Source organism: Periplaneta americana, chromosome 13 (genome assembly GCF_040183065.1).
Source record: "Periplaneta americana isolate PAMFEO1 chromosome 13, P.americana_PAMFEO1_priV1, whole genome shotgun sequence".
NCBI lineage: Eukaryota > Metazoa > Arthropoda > Insecta > Blattodea > Blattidae > Periplaneta > Periplaneta americana.
In genome coordinates this window covers 144324379-144330512 of record NC_091129.1, presented here as the reverse complement: position 1 = coordinate 144330512, position 6134 = coordinate 144324379, and positions in this window count along the sequence as shown.

Sequence of the window (6134 nt, the reverse complement as noted above, 5' to 3'; positions counted from 1 at the left end):
AACTGGAAGATATTTACAAACTATTTTTGTTGTATTGTATTCCCCACACTTCAATTACTTCCCAACATAATCTCCACCATTATTGAGGCATTTATCGAGTCGTGGCACAAGTCTTTCTATCCCCTCATTGTTGAATTCGCCCGCCTGCAATGCAAACCACTCCCGCACTGCTGTTTTCACTTCGTCGCCATCAAAACGTTGACCACAGAGGAACTTCTTGAGGTACAGGGAGAGATGAAAGTCACTCGGAACCAAATCCGGGCTGTAGGGGGGATAGTCAATTTGTTCCCAGCCATATTTCGAGATGAGATTTTGGGTGTCGTCGCCATCAAAACGTTGACCACCGAGGAACTTCTTGAGGTGCAGGAAGAGATGAAAGTCACTCGGAGCCAAATCCGGGCTGTAGGGGGGGATGGTCAATTTGTTCCGAGCCAAATTTCGAGATGAGATTTTGGGTGTCGTCGCCATCAAAACGTTGACCACCGAGGAACTTCTTGAGGTGCAGGAAGAGATGAAAGTCACTCGGAGCCAAATCCGGGCTGTAAGGGGGATGGTCAATTTGTTCCGAGCCAAATTTCGAGATGAGATTTTGGGTGTTGTCGCCATCAAAACGTTGACCACCGAGGAACTTCTTGAGGTGCTGGAAGAGATGAAAGTCACTCGGAATCAAATCCGGGCTGTAGGAGGGATGGTCAATTTGTTCCTGTCCTCATGATTTTTTTTCATCGACAGCACGCACCAAATTGTCATTGACCAAAGATGGCCGACCGGTATGCTGCTCGTCATGCACAGAGACGCGGCCCTCTTTGAACTTCCTAACCCATCTCCTGACCATTCCATCACTAATGGCATCATCACCATACACCTTACAAAGTTGACGATGAATGTCAGCTGGTTTGATGTTTCTCGCATTCAAGAAATGGATAACAGACAGCATCTCACAGTCGGCGGGGTGCTCGATCACTTTAAACATTTCAACTGATCATAACTAACCACACACACGGACTGAAGCTCTGAAACTGCATGCACAGCTTGCCTGAAGACTGAAGAAGAAAATATGCATGCGCAAAATAACGATTGCAGCGATGTGACGGCTATAATTGAAAACGGAACGTACTTTAAGAACACGCCTCGTATATCACAGAATAAATATTTAAATTATCTCATCATCATTATTATTATTGTTATTATTATTATTATTATTATTATTATTATTATTATCACGATTTCTTACCAGTGTTTATTATTGTCACACTAACATTACTTATCCAACTTTCATTATTTACTTTCATGTTGTTTTATGGTCTAGATATTAATGTAATAACTATGTAAGCAATTGTATTCTATTAGAATTAGAGTCTGGCTGGGCGGAAGAGAAGGCCTACAGGCCTTAGCTCTGCCAGATTAAATAAATAAATTATTACAAAACAACCGGTAATATAACTTTTTTATACATTCTAACTTTCAGTTCTTTTTTCAAATCAGACTGGATGAGAAAGATTTTTCAGTCGAATAATAGCGGACATTTTCCATATTTATTTTTCGTTTAATTTCCTCTCGCGTGTCGTTTGTATTTCTTACTGTTGCTTCAAGATATTTGAATTTTTTCCACCTCTTCTAAGAATAAATGTTCAATTTTTATATTTCCATTTTTACTAAGTTATATTCTAGTCACGAGACATAATAATTAGCGTCAGACAGACACTGGCCTATACGGAATTTCCTGTATGTTTCACCGGAACACATTTTAATTAATCGAACTACTTTCTTGGGAATACCAAATTCAATAGGAATATTATATAAAACTTCTCTCTGAACCAAATCTAATGCGTTTTTGAATTCTATGAATAACTTGTGTACTGTGCCCTTATACTCCCATTTTTTTCTCAAATATCTATGAAATATAGAAAGTCTTATCAATACTCGATATATTATACCGAAAGCCACATTGATGACTCCGAATTATTTCATCTACATAAGGAGTTTTAATCTTCTGAAAAGAATATTGGACAGAATTTTGTATGACGTCAACGAAAGTGATATTCTTATAATGTTACTGCAGTTAGTCTTTTCCCTCTTCTTAAGAGAAACTATAGGTACAAATATGGACTCCTTCTATTGTGCTGGTACAATTTCCTTTTCCGTGTAAATTTCACTAGATAATGCGTTTCCAACCTCTTGTCTTAATTCTGCTGGAATTTGTATTCTTCACCTAACATAATTAGGAAAATTAAATCTAGACATTTTAAATGGGAAGGGCATGTTGCATGCATGTAAGGATGAGATTCGTACAGTGTTAGTTGAAAGACCTGCTGGTAAAAATCTTTTGGGAAGAATGAGACGTAGATGGGAAGATAATCCAAGGGCTGGATAAAAAGTTATGGCAACACTGCCGTTACATGACGATGGTGCGTTCGAGAGCTGCCACCTGTGCGGACATGAACAAGGACTGTTAGATGAGTTGGTGCACCCAGCGGCGACAGTACTCTGTCAATCTACTGCAGTGTGTAGAACGTTGACTTTCATAGGGATAGTGCGAGCGCCCTAAGACCACGTTTACAAAACTAGAGCAACGTTCCTGGATCAAAATTGATGTGGCACGAGGTCGTAGTGCACAAGAATGTTTTCAGAGACTGCGTGAAGCACCACCACCTTCGTCCAGCTCTCAGGAGAAAACGACGACACTTGGTGGTGCAGAAACCCATCATTCTTCATTAAAATCCAAGGAGTCACACCGCTGCTGCTGCTGCCACGGACCTCTGACGCCGCTGGCAATGGGAGATTCTGAAACAGCCACCGTAGTCATCCGATATGAGTCCATGCGATAACGATCTCTTCGCCAAAGTGAAAGAACGACTGTGAGGGACCCGGTACAATACCAGAGATGAACTTATCCGTACTATAAGGCGGTCAACACGGAACTTCAACAAAGATGGACGGGCTGATGGTGTACGACGCCTTCTAAACATTTGGCAAAATGTGATAAATAAGGGGGGCGACTATATAGAAGGTACGTAAATGTTGTACCCCTGTGAATAAAGCCATGTCAGAATTATCGAACTGTTGCCATTACTTTTTATCCAACCTTTTGTATTAAAATGGATTTGAGGGACGTGGGATATGATTGGATTAATCTTGCTCCGAATAGGAACCTTTGGCGGGCTTATGTGAGGGCGGAAATGAAGCTCCTGGTTCCCTAAAAGCCATTTGTAAATAGGCAATGAAATCTTTATTGTAAAACATTCCACGTGAAAGAACATACGATCTACCGAAGTGTACATAGCTTGAAACATATTGTTGTATTAAATCAATACGTAAGTTTAAGAATTTACGTAATATTGTCTGAAAACATAATTAATTAAAAGGGATAACAGAAATTATAGCAGATTAACTTAAATGATCAATAAAATAATGACTATTGCTAAAACTATTTACATCTTACGTGATTTGTCTTCATAAAATCCATTCGTTTTTGTCTCAGAAATACTCATGTTATATTTACTTGTTTGTTTTTATTAAATTTCGGCACAGCTGTTTGTAATTTGCCCACTGAACCTATAAATCTTACTTGATCTTCTGCGAACAATATGGTGGTCAGGACCATATCATTAATTATTTCAAAACTGGTCTTTAATTGTTCTTCCTATTATATAATGACCTCGAACAATGCAGGAGACACTGGACAACCTTGTTTAATCCTTCGTTTGTATCTATTGATTTATCCATTGTCGATAGTTATGTTTGCTCCGAAGTACAGACTTTCAATATTACTGTTATTTTGTGAATAGGAAAGACTTTCTTATACTAATTTTCCAAAGTTTCTTTCAGACATTCTATCAAAAGCCTTTTCGTAATCGATAAATTATGTGTACGTTCCTAAATTAAATTCATTTTTTTTTTATTATCTGCTGCTGGTACTATAAGTATCCTGTCTGCATAACACATTGTTCCTCTATTAATATGTGCTAGTTAACCCTTAAATTGACAATGTATCCTATAGGATACGACAGATTAATAGGCTATATGCTATAATTTTACTACTAAGACTTAAAATCATCCGTCCTCAAGTGAGGTTGACCACTGGGATCCGGAATTAACAGACATAAAAGATAAAGGGTAATGAAACGGGCAAAATACGGATTAGATTTGTACATTAAAGCAAAAATTTACGTGTTAATATATAGATGATAGTGTAAAATTTGAAGAGAGGCTTTCAGAATTTCCATTACAATCTTCTGAATCTCATAAAAGGGAATTTTAAAGGATTTAAGAATATTACATGTAAATTTTGGTAAACAACCCCTCGCTCCAAATAGTAAGCCTGCAACATCCCAGTTGTAAAGCGAAATGCCATATTTTTCACTGAGGTATGGAAGACAAGGTAGATATTTAGCTCGCTTGTCATCATTAATCTGGAGTGCTTGATTCGTGTCTCGTTCAAAGCAAATCGTAGGGTCTAAGATCATCGCTTTCTGGGTCTTCTATTGATGGCAATTATATCGACTCTTCTATGAGAATCAGCATCAGATATACAATGAATCTCCTCATGTACTTCCCATCCTCTGTTTCTTAGCAGGTTGGCAATTGCTGTACGGACACGATGGTAGGAAAATTAAAATTTCACAATGCTATAATATTGCACAACATATAAGATATGGACATTGCGATAGTTGTTTTCTTTACAGTCCGACACGGTTTAATAAACTAGTGTGAGAAATGAAGTTTCGCCAATTTAAGGGTTAACAACAAAATATATGATCAATGAAAAGGTGTGGAACAAGTCAAAATTTTACAATATTACAATTACAATTTTTACAAATTTTTACAATATTTTACAATTTTTACAGTTTTACAATTTAGTAATTTTCTACAATGATGAGGTGAGGTCCGAGGATTCGCCAAACGATTACCCGGAATTTGCATTTTGGTTGGGGAAAACCTCGGAAAAACCCAACCAGATAATCATGTTTCACATAATTCTAAGTTGAGTACTGGGTAGTACACTTTCTAATGTTTTAGCGTGAATAGTATGGTACATTGATATGCATTTCATGTAAGGGAATGTTATGATTACATGACAGCTTGTGACTGAATGGCATTTCTCACGCGTTCTGCCTTTCTGATATTGGACTGTGTATCTCCTAGACATTGCACCTTCACATTATAGTTTATTCCGGTCGATGACACATTTTCCGCTTGGACGACACTTCAATAATTTTGATGAAGTCCGTATGACATATGACATTTAAACCTTCGAGTACAAAGTATGGTATGTTCTTCAAATTAAACTACTGGCATAAGAAGACAGACTGCCAATTTAAATTTTAAATATGGTTTGCTTTTGTGTTATTTAAGGGGAAAGGATGGTATTTTTTAACTTTTCTTCCTATTTGGTGTAAAATATTTTTTTGTATGTCGAGAGCTCATAGCTGTAGCAACTCAACCAAATATAAATATTAAAAAAAAATTATTTGGGGGCCCAAATTTGAAAAAAAAATATACCCAATGCAGGATTGTACTAAAACCGATATATCTAAACCGTTTTTAAAGATAGATTCAAACAGTTTTTGCAATTTATTTTCAAAAGTATGTTCTACAAACTGACTGTGATAGAATTTTGATATTAGTCCCTACGTTTGTAAAATAAACAATTAAATTTCAATAACGATTTTCTGATTTCCTTTCTTGCAAACAAACGGACGTATTTTTGAAATGATATAAGTTAAAAAAATTCTGTTACAGAGAAAAGTTTCCAAATAGTCTAAAGAATGTGTGTTCTAAATTTCATGCATGTATTTTTAATAGTTTCAGAAATTATATCCATTTTTGTCTGGCAATGTAGCAAAAAAAAAAAATGAAGTTACTGCAAACCGATAAAAGGGGGCGTGTGATTTAAAAATCCATAGCGCAGGAAGTTTAAAAATGACGTCTCAACATCCGATAAGGACACAATTACCCACAAAATGTTATGCAATGCATTCCACACATATCAAAGAGTGTTTTAAAGATTTTTTTTTTTATTTGAAAATTTAATTTACCGGAAACAACAATAAAAGTGGGCGAGTGATTTAAAAATCCATAACGCAGGAAGTTTAAAAATGGCGACTCAACATCCGATAAGGGCACAAATACCC